Genomic DNA, 16,489 nt, shown 5'->3' on the forward strand with positions numbered 1-16,489 from the left:
ATAATCGACATGACGGAGCAGAGGGACTATCACAATCCCAACCTTATTCCTTAATCATTATTCTCCTCTTATTCCACTGTGCAATTAAAAAAGTTTTATTTAATAAGGAACGATGCAGACATAACCTGAAACTGGAGACTCCTTCCATAAATAAACAAACATCTTCTCACAGAAAAGTAAACATCAACGATGACACACTTATTATAGTCCCTATCAATGAGCTGTTGCTATAGAAACGGTAATAAATCAGAACGAGTCAGACCAATCAGAATCCAGAAACATTATCGGTAAATGTCCGTGTGCTTGGTTATGAGAACTCTATAACACACACACTGGTCTCGAACAAATCTGACCCCATGGGTTTTTATCTTTGTTGTAAACGAGCTCTCTGATTCGGAGATTGAGACGGACTCGACCGGGCAGGCGGACCAGGCTAAGCTCTAACATTTCGCTGAAGGTCAGTGAGCAGAGTGTGATGTGAAATCCAACAGCTTTATCTTTTTTTATATCCTGAGTAGAAGCCTGCCTGCCTTCCATGAACACCGATGCTCGGCTAGCGCTTGGCTAATACACCTAGCCAGCCGTGCATGAGAATGGAAACTAATGTAATCCCAGGTTGCAGAGGTGCAGCCAAGCCAGTCTCCAGGAAAGACGCCAAGCTCTGTGTGTGTGTGTGTTTTAAGAAGCTCAGACACTCTTATAGACACACAGGTAGGACAGTGTTGTGAAGATGTGCAGTTCAGGGCCTGGGGAGAGCACCCAGGAGACGCAGAATTAAATTTGGCTGAGGGATCAGAGGCGAGGGGAAACCTGGTTAGGAGCCAAACCCATGGTTACACACCCTGGAGGTGGAAAGGGCACTTAATGAAAATTAAGACACTGCTCTTAAGTCGCTCGATTCATCAACCTGTGTCTCTGAATGGGAGTCTGGACCGCGGATTTCTGAATGAACCTTTATAAAACTCACACCTCTTTCTTCTCTCAAGGACTCTCCTTTCTTTTTCAGAGCAGCTGAGGCCAGGACACAGACTTTCCCTCTATCAGGCTGAGCAAAGAGCAGAGACTGTTTCATTTATAAAACGGCGCAGCATTGCACAACAACACACACCAACACAATTAATACTGTAGCACACAGGTGTCACAGAGAGAGAGAGAGAGTGAAAGAGAGAGAGAGACAGAGAGAAAGAGAGAGGCAGTGAGAGAGAAAGACACAAAAATAGATAGACAGACAGAAAGAGAGAAAGTGAGAGACAGAGAGAGAGAGAGAGAGAGAGAGAGAGAGAAAGAGAGAGACAAAGAGAGAGAAATGGTGAGAGAGAGACAATGAGAGAAAGACAGTCAGAGAGAGAAAGAGAGACTGTGAGAGAGAGAGACAGTGAAAGAGAGACAGACAAAGACAGAAAAGGTGAGATGGTGAGAGAGAGAGAGAGAGAGAGAGAGAGAGAGAGAGACAGAAAATGTGAGACGGTGAGAGAGAGACAGAGAGAGACGAAGAGAGACAGATGGTGAGAGAGAGAGAAACAATGAGAGAGAGACAGAGAGAGAGAGAGAGAGAGAGAGATGGTGAAAGAGAGACAGACAGAGACAGAAAAGGTGAGATGGTGAGAGAGAGACGGAGAGAGAGAGAGAAACAATGAGAGAGAGATAGACGGTGAGGGAGAGAGAGAGAGACAGACAGAGACAGAAAAGGTGAGACGGTGAGAGAGAGAGAGAGAGAGAGAGAGAGAGACTTGCGTGTTTCCTCTCCAGTCTGAGAAACAGATATTGGTGATGATAAGCGGTCAGCTGAATGATTACTCGTTATGTAATCGCTTAATCCGTGAGGAAACTACTAACCAGAAATGTGCTAATTGATTTCCCTTTTTTTCCTCAGACACTAAATAAAACAGTACTTAAAATACACAGAGGGTTGTGTTTCCTCCTCGGCTGGAGAAAGAAAAGAGCTTCGTCTCTCAGCAGAACGGCGTCTGGGACCCAGCTCACTGTTCACTGCTTCAGGATTTCAATAATCCACAATCACAGACAGAAAACTGTACCAATTATAATAATAATAATTATTATTATATTATAAAAATCAAATGAGAAATAAAATCCTAAAAGCACTGATATCACTTGTAAGTATCAGTAGAGACGTTTTTGTGGTCAGATGACCTTTTGTTTCAGAGCTGTGTGCTCGTTCTACCCCGTGTACTCTGTGTAATGAACATCTGTAGATAAATAAAGAGGAGGAGTTTAAGTAAAAATTCCAATCATGAAGACTAAACAGTTTATCATCTCTTTTATATTTTTTCCTGCTGCTGATTTTTCTTTTCAGACAGATGGCGAGTCACGTCACATCGTCTTTTTAATCACTTGATCACGCAGCAGCTTCCTGCTCAAGCTAGCAAATCCAACATGGACGCCAAAGAGCTGATAGAGAATTAAAAAAGAAATAAATAAAAATCATCCTGATCACACCGGAGCAGATTTGAGTCCAGTTCCTAATTTCTCTCCCTTAAACACCTCAAACAGGAAGGAAGCTACTGAAGAACAATCTGTTCTGGGATTAATTCCCAAAATCTAATCTGTTTATTTTCTGCATTGATAACTCTACAGAAATCCTACACACAGTAACCCACTCCGTCCTGAGATTGGAGATGTGTGGACACAGGGATGGACACACCAATAAAAACACCTTGTTTGGGTGAATAAAATGAACTGGATGTGTTCAGAGTGATGTAAGCCATGCTCTGTGGAGACAGAAAGTAGCTGGTTAGTAAAGATCTAATATAAAATCAGGACCTTATTAATAAATCCTGTGCTTTAAGTATAGAAATCTAAAGGAACGGTTTAGGAGCCTTCGATCGACGCCCCGGCCGAGTGAATAAGGAGAAAGGTGCTGCTTTTTTACGAGCCTGGATGATGTACATATAAGAGCAGTGTTACGGATCCAAAGCGTGGCCATAAAGGAGCTGGCTCAGTGATAAGCCTCCCACAGTGGAGACTGATGCTATCATGTGGAGCAGGGAGACGTGATGAAGGGAGTGTCAGAGGAGTGAAAGCGAGCGAAGGAGCGATTCTTGGTTCCTGTGCTCACGAAGCGTGACGTGTGGAGCTGATTCGGTGCTCGGGTGCGCGGGGAGAAATCCGGCTAGATGAGCTCGCCGAGTGGAGTCTTAATCTTTAATCAGTGCTGCTGGATCAGTAGCGCTCGTTCACGCACCACTGATAATGCCACCTCCTGTCCCACCGTATCTACCACCGAGCATACACCGAGCCTTTTTCTGTGTCCTCTGCTAATCACACACACGCACACACACACACACACGACCCCCATCTTCCTTTAATAATAATCACTCCACATACAAACCGCTACACATCTTTAAGAGGTCAGAAGCGTCTCGGAGGTCGGCCTCGGCGAGGTAAAAGCTCGTTCATCAGCCAGCTGTCCTATAATCTGTGTGATGTAACTAAACAAATCTCAAGGTCCGGCTTTCCCGATGCTTTTAAAGCGCACACAAAGCCGAGCGACCTCATTTTCCCGAGCCGCGATAGCGACAAGAATGGAATATATATCGCCGGTGAATGCGAGGGAGACGTGTTTAAACATTTCCAGTCATTCATTCAGGAGTTGAATGGCCATTCTCTCTCTCTCTCTCTCTCTCTCTCACACACACAGATAGTTCTGTCTGTATCTATAACAATTTAAAGCTTGCTTGATTGAGAGGTGTTTTTTCATATGAATGAGGAAAATCAGTGGTTAATAAGGATGTTAATCGAGCAAGTTCCTGCATGACACCATTACACACACACACACACACACACACACACACAATTAAAACCCTATCCCTTGCTTTTGATTAGCAGATAAGGTTAAACGCTTGCAAATGAGTTATTCTGAAGCCGACTAGCGTGCAGGCAAAGGTGAACAGGATTAAACTGTAAATACTGATGTCAACACTTTTCCACGTGCAAATTGCATGCAAATGGCGTGTCGTGTGCGGTGGAGGTTCACGTATCCCGAGTGGAAATGCCACCCAACTCTGCTAATAAGCAGGAACACAAGGGTGCCGGCTTCCTGAGCGTACTGACATGGAGGAAATGACGGCTCTAATTATCCAAAATGGACCGGAGTGCTTCGCTACAAAATAAAACGATAGCTCGTAACCATGGTTACACCATCAGGGTCTCCGTTCTGCTAATGCAGCAGTCACTGAACATGTGTAAAGTGAATAAACTTTCTGAAAGGTTTGAGGATGATACTGTTTATAGGGTCGTACAGCTATTTCATAAAATATAAATATGTAAAAGATGCATAATAATAATAATAATAATAATAATAATAATAATAATAATAATAATAATAGTAATAATAATAATGCTTTATAACAGTGTTATAACACGACAAATGATGATGGAGGTTTACGAACATGAAGAGTGTTAATCCTGCTGACTAGTCTTACATGCTTCATAGCAGTGTTATAAATGTTGTCTGCATATAATCTGTATGAATAAGTTGTAGAAGGCAAACATAACACTTCATAACACTGTTATAAATGTTTATGAATACAGAAGACTCCTCAAAATGCAACATCGATATTATCTCGCCAGGATTTATTTCCTTTTTATCAGTCACAGTCCCCAAATCACACAAACTGCTCAGTTTAGCATCAACAGAAGAATCAATCTGTAAGTCAATCTGATTTGATTCCGAGTCGATTCACTCTCTCAATACAGCTCACTTAGAAGCGCACAGAGACCCGAGTGTCTGGCTGAGGAAACCTGATTCGTGAAGTCGTTTCTATGGGACACGTGAGGGGAAACGTGAGGTGAAGAAGTCTACGCTGGATCACGTGACCTTCTCCATACACCACAAATTAAACCCGAGAGCCATGATGTGCACCGAGACCTTACAAGAGAGGACGAGCTGTCCTCAATATCAGGACACCACATTATACGGACATCACACACACACACACACTCTCTCTCTCTCTCTCTCTTACAGAAAGAAGCCAAGTGCAGATCGAGATCTGAGACGTACTTCCCACTTAAAGCAAGTCTAATCTGTGTGAGATGTTTATACGGCCCTGTCTCTGTGCCATACGATCCCACAATCCTCCTCCGACACAGTTGCCTAGCAACGCTGAAGCTTGGTCTCCGGCTGAGGGCCAACGCTGTGCAGCTGGGGAGTTTTTATCATCTCCGGCTACTTTTATTTGATCTGGACAGATTAAACAGCTATAAGCCATGTTAGACTTACACAGTCACACACACACACACACACACACACAGAGTAAACGTGCACAGGGACAAGACATGGGACCTGACTCTCTTTGGAGGCTCCATGTTACTCCATGTTCCTCTGTGTCTTTTTTTTCTGCAGACAGAGGACATGTCTGGGATCACCATCTGCTGTCCCAGCCAAGTGAGGGCTGATTTTAGAGGGGATAAGAGCTCTGGTCTTGGCACAGAGAGACGAGCTGCTCAAAGACTAATTGCAGACTGTAATCTGTACTGATTACTGGTAGAGGAGACACCAGGTGTGCGTGCACACACACACACACACACACACACACACACACATGCACTCACACCTTAGCATAGTTTGTCACAGCTGCAGGTGACCAGACAAACAAAAGCATGAGATAACAACTCACACACACACACACACTATCCATGACCGATCATGGCTTCTATCTAGTCTTTTTTATTTATGTTTTTATTTAACCATCACATTGATCTCACTTGGTTGCCTGCAACGTGTTTACATCACAACAACTTTTCATCCTAGCAACCGCCACCAGAGCTAATTCAACGCAGCTCTGTGTGACAAACAGTTTAGGATTTAGAGAGAGGCGCACATCAAGACGCTCGCACGCTGTGCATTCATGAAGTTTGTGTGTGTGTGTGTGTGTCTGTATCATGACACGTGATGATGTCTCCAGCGTCGCTGCTTCGCTCTCTGCTTTACGTTTTCTGCCAGAGGACAGAGCGCGGTTTCGCCACAGTGTAACTCTAAATGGGTAAAAAATATCTTCTTTAATAAATACAAAACTTGTAATTTTTGAAAACTGCTGTAGAGAAGCGGAAAACACTGCTTCATCACACCATCCTACTGTCGAGGGTTTACATGTTAATATTGATTTCCTTAATTCAACACTCTTCCAAATTGCATTCTTGCTGTTGATGATCTTGCTAAATTTGAACTCTTTGAAAATTTTGGCAGAAAATACGGAATATTTCTAACACAATTCCTTAAAAGCTTTGGAATGTATTGGCTCAAGTCTCTGTTACTTTGATCATAGAATATTCATAAAAAATTTCCAACAAAAATTTGCATTCGGGAAGGAACACCTTGATATTCCACAGTGTGTGTGTGTGTGTGTTCATGCTGAGTGCTCTCCAGCTGACACCATCTTGTTGCACGCCCCTCAAATCCTCCACCTAACTGTAGCTGACGGAATCCAGCATTTGCATTGGCCTAGCTTTTCATAAAATTTGCTTAGCATTTTGCAAACCGCCGGATGGAAGCGATCGGCGGGGTTTGACGGGCCAGGAGCGTGCGCTGCTCCGCTTCACGTGATTCACAGCGTTAGCTACAGGTGACAGCTGACCGCGTGCCGAGCAGGAACCCGACACCCGTGTTTACAGCTCTGTGCTGTACTTAATCTTTGTGTCAGATGACAATTTATTCATGTCATTCCATTACTGCGCTGTAAACCGTCCCCAGTGAAACACTGCTCCACTAATCAGTTGCCTCGCAAACAAAATTACATTTCCAATTGAATTTGTTTCGGCCCGGCAAAAACACACACACACACACATACACACACACAAGCAGTTGACGGGACAGAGCGGCCTGTCGGCCGTGTCACAGCCGTTTTTCTTCTGATAATTGAGTTAAAATACTACAAAGCACGAGGGAGCAGTCGCACGTCCAGGCCTGGCAGAGTGTGTGTTTGTTGAATGGGAACAATTCCACATTCCAAACAGTGCATCTCTGGCCAGAGGACTGTCTCCTCTCCGCTCTCTCTCTCTATCACCCGCTCTGTGTAGTGAAGTCGTCTACTCGCACGCCTCCACTCCCGTGGCCCTCTTTCACTTATCTTCTGTAAACACCAGGGTCGGCCGACTGCCAGGAGCCCGGAGTTTGCTCTTGCTGATAATGGCATGGCAACAGGAGGAGCGGCATTGCTCCACTTCCACTGGAACGTTGCACGACTCGGCCAGCTCGTGTTTAAATGTGTCCAGTGTATGATGTCCAGTGTACGATGCTTAAAATTCTCAGTTCACCTCTAACTAGTGTCATGCTGAATGTCCATCTAGTTAAGACTAACTTAGTTCATTTCACAAACACCAGCTGAGAAGGCAGTACAGGTCTGACCGATCAACCTCTTCCACGCTCCATCTCATTAATAACCTTTGCTAAAGGTAGTGTGGATTTGGGGGCAGTATCCAAAGTCATTCGTTGATGAAAAATAAGAAACCCTTTTACTTTTACTCATTTTGTTTAGGGGATTTGGTCACTGCTCATTAGCTCTTATTCCTAATTAGGATTTTTTAATGTTGTTTAAATGTACAGTATATTGTTGAAATGCTTTGGGAATGGAAACCGCTACATACAGATTTATCAACAAGGGTTCGAACTTACACCACAATTTAGATACATCAGGTTTATTGGGAGGAAAATGTAATTGGATCTCCTTTTAAGGTTTTTAATCCAATTCCAGTGCTTTAATAAATAATAAAATGCTTAAGGTTAACGTAGCTACACCATGGTAACGTGACCTTCCTCTAAAATGTATCAAAGCTGCTAACACAGGAGCTAACAGGAAGAGACGCTCAAAGTTGGCCTCATAATTGAAGTAGAGAGAACGCTGGTGTTCCCACCCAGACGGAGCACTGGAGGATTCCAGCATTCCAGCCTTTCAATGATGAGACAAAGTTTTAGACACTACAAAAAAAATCTGTTGACAATTTGTAGTGTTTCTGAGCGAGCATGCCGGCATCATACACACTGCTTCCTAAGAAATGCCAGGCTGCTTTTTTTCACTCGCTGCGTCCAGCTGTGCCATTTCACCATAGGCATATAAGTACAGTGACGAGAGCTCCTTCTTCCCTTCATCCTCCTGTCAAGCTCTGCTTATGCATGCTGAAGTGCCTTCACAGTCAAGACACCCATCTTGGAATACGCAGGGTCGTTAGTACCATTTCAAAGTCACTCCTGTGTCCTGTTAAAGAGCACTCCACAGGCGCTGGCTGAAATGAATCCCACGGCTACACAGAGTCCACTTCTCCTGACAAGGTGTCCATGTCTAATCCGGGAACCTCGTTCCTCGCCTTTCCGCTACTAAGGAGACAGCGAAACGCTAGGAAACAGGGAGGTCAGGAGTCGTTTTGTTGCCATGACAACAACTCAAGCAACTGATGAAAGTAGATGGAAGCGGTTTACAGGAATTTGTAAGAAGCTATGCGGGAGTAGCGTTAATAAATCGTCTTGTTGGCTTTGGTTTGGTCTGCATCAGAAGTTTGATATTATTTAAACAAGGTGCATTATGGGATAGGGTTTCGGGCTCTCAAGTGGGCGGAAGTGCGGGTTGGTCCCTCTTAAAGTCTGAACCATCACTAGCACAAAGTGTGGATTACTTCCCTCACACTTAGGAAGTTGCTGATGCAAATATTCTGGAACTGGAGTTACCGATGCAATGGTGTTCGTCATGTTGCACATGAATATACTGTATATAGAAATAAATATATATGTATATATATATGAGACCTGGGTGCTGCGTATCCATCACCAGCCTCTTCACTCAGCTGCCACAGCACAGCAGATGCACATACGTAAACACCTAGCTCATTAAACTGCTGACTTTCAGTCTTTATAAATCAGCAGGTAAACGATTAGCCTCTCAGCACTCTCTCACTCTACACACACACACACACACACACATATCAGCTCCTGATATAATCCTTGTCCTATTCATACACGCACGAGAGCGGGTTAATTTGTGGGGTCGAGGTCATCAGGAAAAGCCTCCTCGCTGGCTCTTTAATAAGCGCCGTGACTTCGGGGCCTTGAACCGTGCGGGGTGAGTCAGCAGTACAGCCTGCTTCGTTCCTGTCTCTCTCGATCTGACAAGCTCATTCAGGAGGCTGGCGACGCAGGAAGTCGTCTCCGAGCGTGACTAAATGAACAGCCATTCAGAGGAGGCGGGTCAACAGGGGCCGAGGCCACTCTGCAAGAAACGCTGAAGGATGAAGCAGGACTGAAGAGGGTTCGCAGAGCTGGAGAGAGAGAGATGGAATGCTTTGTGAGAGGGGAAGGGCGTGTGTGTGTGTGTGTGTGTGTGTGTGTGTGTGGTTATGATTCGCGAGCTGATTTGCACATTAAAGGGCGAAAATGTAGCACAGCTTTGAGGATGCCACCAGCAAGAATTTCGACTTTCTGAATAAATAAAGAAGGCTGACGTGAAATCTAGTGTTGAAAGTGATAAAACATAACCTCTGTGAAGCTGAGAAACAATGCAGCCTCAGTCCTGGATAGGAACAACACTCTGAACATGTTTTGACATTGAGAAATATCACTCAGTCTCGGATATGGAGCATACTCCCCTCGGTGCATCAGGGGGCTGAGGCCGTGTGTGTGAAGAAAAGAAGGAAAAAGAGCAAAAAAGTGAGTGAGGTCACTGGAGTGAGTAGAAGAGAGAAAGTGACGGCAGGGTGATGGAGCAGCGAGTCATTTATTCAGGAGAGCGGCCCTGCACCAGCTAAAATATATAGCTGTTTATGTACTCGGCAGTCGTGCTGTCTCCTCTCTGACAGAGCAAGAATGAAAGCGATCCGAATGAAATATGACGCTGATGATGGGCCGGGAGTGGATATGGAAATGACTCGAAATCTCCCGAGCTTCCACAACAGGATCTGTCCGGATGAGAATTTGGAGCTCGTCAGGTTTCTCAGACAATCAGGACACGGAGTCCGCTGGGAGCTGCCTGAGAGGAGCGGGAGATCCAGCAGGTCCGAGTGAAAACCGGGTGTAGAAGGACGAGCCTGGCTACTAATAAACTCTCCTCTATAGCCTGGTCGCAGTAAAACGTGAGCCGTCTTGGCTCGAACGCCATCAGTCTCTGTGAAGTTAGTCCACTACGGGATCAGGTGTGGGTTCCTCTGTGAGAGCGGGAACCTAAGTTTCCTCAATGTTTACGGAAAGTAAACAACGTGGCCCTCGTAACATCACTGAGGCACCAAATCACCACACGGGAGAGTGTGAAAACCAGACTGATAAAATTAATTCACTGATTTTAAAGTTTAAGTTTCTAGTTTAACTGGAAGCCTGCAATAAACACATAATTCAGAGAAAACAAACTGTGATCCATCATATTCCTAACATCAGTGGATGTTGAGATTCTTCACCTCAGGTTTCTGCTAAGATTTTTTCCAGCCCAGAAATTAGCTCCGCCCCCAAATAAGCCGAGAGCCGCTCCACAATCTCACAGTGTGTGGTGCTTAAACCACTAATGTGGATTTGGATAGAAAAACGGTTGAGATGTCATTATATCTTTGTAATTACAGGACAGTGAAAATTACAGCGAAACGGCTCCTTTAAAGCTAATTAAATATGCAGGTTAGAGTTTAAACAGCTATCACATGTATGCCTTTTGTGTAACACTATAGAGGCTGATATTATTGCTTACACAACAGAGCGGTTGAGTTCTGGATTAAGATTGGTCAGAAAGCGCTGATTAATTGTCTCTAACAGCAGCACAGACATCTGGTCACAAATCAACACTGTAGGACACGCTCTTACAGGAAACTCAGTGCAGTAACAGTAGCCCTGCTTCATCACACTGCCACACTGTTGATGATTTTCCAGTCGGTGCATGACACAGTGTTTTCTTCCTCACGCTCCAGTTGGCAGCTCCTCTGCCCTCCGGGTGAGGGACTAGACGAGGGCGTGTCCTTACTCGAGCGGTCAGGTGTCACTGTGGTGTTTTTAAAAGCTCGACTTTTGGAGGAAATGAACTTTAAACGTTTCTGAGTTGGAGCTGCATCATGTGTGGAGTTAGTTTTTCCCCTCAGAGCTGCCAGGAAGTCGGTGAAATGCAGACAAAGAGACAGACAGACATGGGAGAGAGCTGAGAAGAAGAAAGAGACAGAAGTAAAGGTCTTTAGACACCGAAACAGATGTTTTATCCGTCTGACGGATGGCGAAAAACAGATTTGATTTTTTGTTCCCTGAAGATCTTCGATAATGTGGCGGAGGTTTGATTCGGTTTTAAGTCGAAACGTCAGAGGAAAGAAAAAACAGATTTGATTCGAACGCGTCGGACTAAACACCCAGATCTGTTTTTAATCCATCTTCTGTTTCCAACTCGACTATAAATAACACAAAAATTCCATTTCAGAAATGACACTCTGTTGCAGAACAATATAATTGGACCCGTATCGTTTTTTCTTTCCTGTCAATTACGCAGCTGGTGTGACGCCTTTGGAAAGAAGTCGAAGGGCATATCTGCTTCAATTCAGCTGAATAAAGTGAAGTGTGGACTACAGAGGAGACGAGAGAGATGACAGAGCGGGGTTTATGACACGGCTTTGTGTGGGTATGAGGCTCTAGCTGAGACAGTTAATAAGTCTCCCAGAGGGAAAGCAGTCAAGAGTCTATCATTCATTAGGCGGCCTCCATCATCACACACCTTCAACACACTTAATCACTGGGACAGAAGAAACGTGAAGGTCACAGAGAGAAGAGAAGACGCGGAGCTGGATGACGGAGGGAGGGAGAGACGGAGCGTGGCCTCGTTTTGATGGAAAGCGTGAAGCTTTGCGGTTTCTCGTGTACAACGACACGCAGGAGAAGAAGAGCCGGAATTCGCTCGGAGAATATTCCAGTCATCTTGCTTTGCTAATCTCTGTGATGTGACTCGAAAAGCAAAAAGCACGGTGAATGGAACCGACATCTGAGCTCCGCGCCTTCCATCCGTATTTACAAGCATTTCATTCATGTATTTTCTACCTCGCTGATTTGCTTGGCTGTTTAATTTATCTGAAGGGGCGGCACGCCGGGGTCGCTGACAAGCCGCCGAGCGCCGTTAGAAGATCTCAAGCAGACAAAAGTTCCTCACTTCACTGCCTCAAAATAAAAAGAGCTTTTGACCTCCTGCTCATCTGCTTTTCACCTCTGAACTGTGACAGACGTCTGCATAATTCCCGCTCGGGCCGCTGGGAAGCCTCCAGTGGCCCATCTACTACAATGCAAATACATCCCGGCGGCTGAACGGCGGAGGCTAAAGCCGCATTAAAGCCCTGAAAAGAACCCGGGATCGTAAATGGACACGCTCGGTGCTCGCACCCGGAGCCGATCAGACGGCACTGACAAGCGTATTGAAAAAATATAATAGCCACTTTCTACACAGGAATTTGTATGGCATTTGAATATGAAAGAAGTTTGGCTACGCGGCGGTGAGCAGGCGTAGGTTGGTGCTGGAGCTCGAGATGCAAGATCGTGGCTTTGTTCATGAGCTGTGATGACAAGAACTCCAGCTGGAGAGAAATCGTCATGGTATTGGATATTAAAAAACAACAACCTAAGAGTAACGGAGGAGTGAGCTCCAGAGCTGAGTTGTCCGTGTCGGTTTGAAGAAAACAAGTGCCTGACACATTTCCTGCCAGCGCAGCCCTTCCTCCGATAACACAACGCACCCATCAACAGGAAGTCCTCTCAGAGACCGCCTCTCAGCACGCTGCACAACTTCGGCCCCCCTCTCCCTCGCTTCAACGTTCAGGGGCAACCCGAAGAGACAGAGAGGAAAGATGAGAACGTGTGTGTGTGTGTGTGTGTGTGTTTGTGAGAGCCTGGGACCTTCAAACGCTCTTGGTCTGAGAGACAGGCTTTTAAAAAGCTTTGCACAATGCTCCTGAAATCAATTAACGTGCACTCGCTGGTATCAGCGTTACACACAGCGTGCCATTACCTCAGCTCACAGAAATAACCTCCGCCTGCTTGGACGATGTTAACATAGCCTCACTGCATGAACAACACACACACACAGTCTTTTGGCACGGGTCGCTGCCTTAAGTCACGATAAAAACATTCAGCCACAAAAACCCCCTCATTACTTTAAACATTTAAACACACACACACACAAGCAGCAAGAAAAGTTGTCCAAACTCGCGTTAAGTGCTCAGAACATTTGAGTTTGACCTTCGTGAGGCAGAAGCTGCTCTGTTTAAACAGCTGCTAATGGGAGAACTGGCAAGGAGAGAGAGAGAGAGAGAGAGAAAGAGAGAGAGAGAGACAGAGAGAGAGAGACAGAGAGAGAGAGAGAGAGAGAGAGCAGGCGCTTTCTGCAGGCTTCTGTGATGACATGCAGCCACTTTTTTTTAGTATGAGGGGCTTATCTTTGTCTCTATGGTAACTGTGTCTCTGGGTTGTTATTAGAAACCCTGAACTTCCTGTGCTTCTGCAGAATCAGCCAATCAGACGCGCCGCTCTCATAGGCGGGGAGAGCTCGCGCTATAGGCAGCTGAGAGCGGCCACATGAGGGGGCCATAGAAACAGAGGGTCAGGAAAAAAAAACTTACTCCAGGGGAGGAGATAAAACACAACAACAAAAAAGAAAAAGCAAAAGAGAAAAAGCAAACGCTTCTCCTGAACGGCACAAAGACAAGGCCTGGAGCAGGAGCGTCCATAATGGAACTTTCCAATGAGAATAAAAGTCCAGATCTATTTATAGCAAACAGATTATTTGTGCCAAAATGAGTGTCCCGCTTTTTCCAGAAGGACGTTACTGGGTTTCTTTTTCCTTCAAAACTTAATGGAAAATACAAGGTCAGCATGTGCCACTCCAAGAAAGATGTGGTTTAGAGACTCGCAGACAGACGGCCACAGAGAACAGACAGACAGAGAGAGAGAGAGAGAGAGAGAGAGAGAGAGAGAGAAGGAAGGAAGAGAGAAGAGTCCAGCCCTGACGGCTTTAAAGCCCTGACGCTCGGCGTTGTCGTGTATTCACACATTCCTGCACTCGAGTTAAGAGGCAAACACTGGCAGGCTTAGGCTGAGCGCGCCGCTTAATGCTGCTGAATGCTAACAAGCGACAGAGCGAGCTCAGGATTAGCAGAGCACAGAGAATAGTGAGAGAGAGAGAGAGAGAGAGCTGGCAAACAACGGATTTTTGATGAAGAAGAAAAAAATAAATAAATAAATAAAAGCGGAACTCCTGAACAGGAACGCAGCTCTGTGAGAGCCTGCTGACCGCAGCTGGCCGAGTGAGATGGCAGAAATGAAAGAAGAAGCAAGATGCTGATAAAAAGCTTTGAGAAAATAAAAAAAAACACACACTTCTAAATGGAATCTGAGTGCACTCTGATATGCAGCGCAGGGAATGGAGTTTCCTAGCAGAAAGTATTGGCACTCACTTCAGACTGCCCTGACTCCTCCGCTCTGCAGATGTGTTTGCACACGTCCAAACTTTTGTTTGTTTATGGAATGCTGCGTTCATTCGGGTTTGATGAGACTCGAGAGCAAAGTTCTGCGTAGCTGGAACCCGAGTGCTGACCTTGAAAAGGGTTCAGTCTGAATACTGACATGCACAAAAGCATGAGGATGTCTGAGAAGAAAGAAAAGCAGAGAGAGAAAGACGGGGAGAAAGGGAAGGACGTAACGAGCGTGTGTGGAACCTGAGCGGCTTTCGCATGCACGGCCAGCTCGGACCTCACGCTGTTTACACATGCGACGCCTCTTATCTCCTCAGTACCCTTCCACGGTGATAGCAGCACGGCCCCCTCACACGCACATGTCAACAGTCTCCCCCACAACGCACACACACACACACATGCTCCGGACGACCCCGGGAGCCCACAGATCACAGCAAGAATCAACAATCAACAATAGAAACCTTTGAATCCTGATCTTCTCTTGATTGGACGCCTCCTCATGAGCTTCAGCTCCGGCTCCAAAACGTTTAAATCCCACCACGGTTTAATCCGTCCATTCCACAGATTCTGGATTGTAGCAGGGAGCACAGTGGGCTTGAACATTCACTCCTCTTCTCTCTCTCTCTCTTTCTCTCTCTCTCTGTGTCTCTCAGTCTTTCCCCCTCCTTCTCTCTCTGCACTCTGTTCTCCTGTCTCGCTCAGCTCTGGAACTAGAGGAGCCTGGAGAGGAGGGCAGCGGCGGCGGCAGGAGATCGCTGGGTCCTACTGCCTCACGGCTTCAGTGAAAGGACGGCATTGTTCCTGTTCCGCGTGTGACCCTGGGCTACGCTCTGCGCGGCTCAGAGGACGACACTGAGAACCTTCTCACAAACAGAGCAGCGTGCAGCGTTTCTGATTTCCTCTCCAATGTGCTTAAAGGTGCGCATTTAGATAAATTAGATGCGAAATCATCTGAACTTCAGTACTCAAACTTGCTCGCACAAATAAACAAATAAATCACACTGTGGGTTCTCCACCTTCATCATGCAGCACAGAAAATTCAAATTTTATAATCAGTGCTAGTTTTAGTAATGTTCTACAATACATAATAATATAATCCTTCCTTCCTTCCAGACACTGTCAGATTTCATTCTAAAGGACAAACTCTGATGTATTCTGATGCATCAAATGCAGCTCACTGAAATGTTTCATGGTTGTTGTTTGGTTTTATTAAAGGAGCGGTGTGTAATGTTTAGAGTCCTGGTGCTGGTTGTGTGGGTGGAGCTTATTTCAGGGCCTTTACTTCTGTAATCTGCTATGTTTTTTTGTTTTTCTGAGTTATCTGTGTAATTATGTTGTTATTAAAGGTCTACACAGACTTAACATAAAATAAACTTTTTTTAAAAAAAGTCATGTTTTGCAGCTGAGAGGAAAATGGTAAAGGAATAGCATGTTGGGCTTAAAGCAGAAGTTTCTGATCATTAAGAGAGTATATAATGAAATTTTATGAAAGAGGAATATTGTCTGAGCAAAGCACGATTTTTCCGGCCATAAAAAACATAAATCAGGAGCGTAATTTAGAGTCATAACACTGCCGCTGTTGCAGGCGGGTTTAGTAAGGCTCTTATTATTCACAGTTCAGTAATAACAACAACAACAACAACAACATCAACATCAACAAAAAACTAGCCTGGAAGCTAATTGTGCTTGGGGAAAAAAAAAATCTTTTTTAAAACATTACCTTGTTAGAATTATTGTATTTCCTGCCTGTTGTAAAGGGTTTGTTACCAGAAGCAGAGGCGAGCGGATCATTATTAGTGATGAAGCCATTAGGGATTGTGCAGCTACTGCAGGCGAGTCTATAAATACCACCAGCAACAGAAAAGTGCAGGCGGGAAAAACCAGGGAGAAAGTGTGCGTGAATCTGTCAGGAGGCTCGTGATGAAGGCTTCCGATCATACCGTCGCCTCCGAGCACCTCGGAATGCCTAGGAGAGCGCCTGGTCATCTCAACAGGGTGCACTTTTACACTTTTACCCAGATATAACTGCTTATCACATCATACACACACACACACACACACACACGGAATGTGA

General features: G+C 45.2%; 1 protein-coding gene across 2 annotated transcripts in view; it reads right to left on the reverse strand.

Moving 5' to 3' along the window:
- foxn3 (forkhead box N3) overlaps window positions 1-15,518 on the reverse strand; it is an 83,888-nt gene extending 68,370 nt beyond the window's left edge. Inside the window, exon 1 of one of the 2 annotated variants that reach the window (XM_058398224.1) lies at window positions 14,877-15,518. The gene's annotated coding sequence lies outside the window, so the exon portion shown is untranslated. The remainder of the gene's footprint in view (window positions 1-14,876) is intronic. The other variant, XM_058398226.1, reaches the window with a different exon arrangement.
- Window positions 15,519-16,489: the final 971 nt, after the last annotated feature.

Source organism: Hemibagrus wyckioides, linkage group LG09 (genome assembly GCF_019097595.1).
Source record: "Hemibagrus wyckioides isolate EC202008001 linkage group LG09, SWU_Hwy_1.0, whole genome shotgun sequence".
Classification (NCBI taxonomy): Eukaryota; Metazoa; Chordata; class Actinopteri; order Siluriformes; family Bagridae; genus Hemibagrus; species Hemibagrus wyckioides.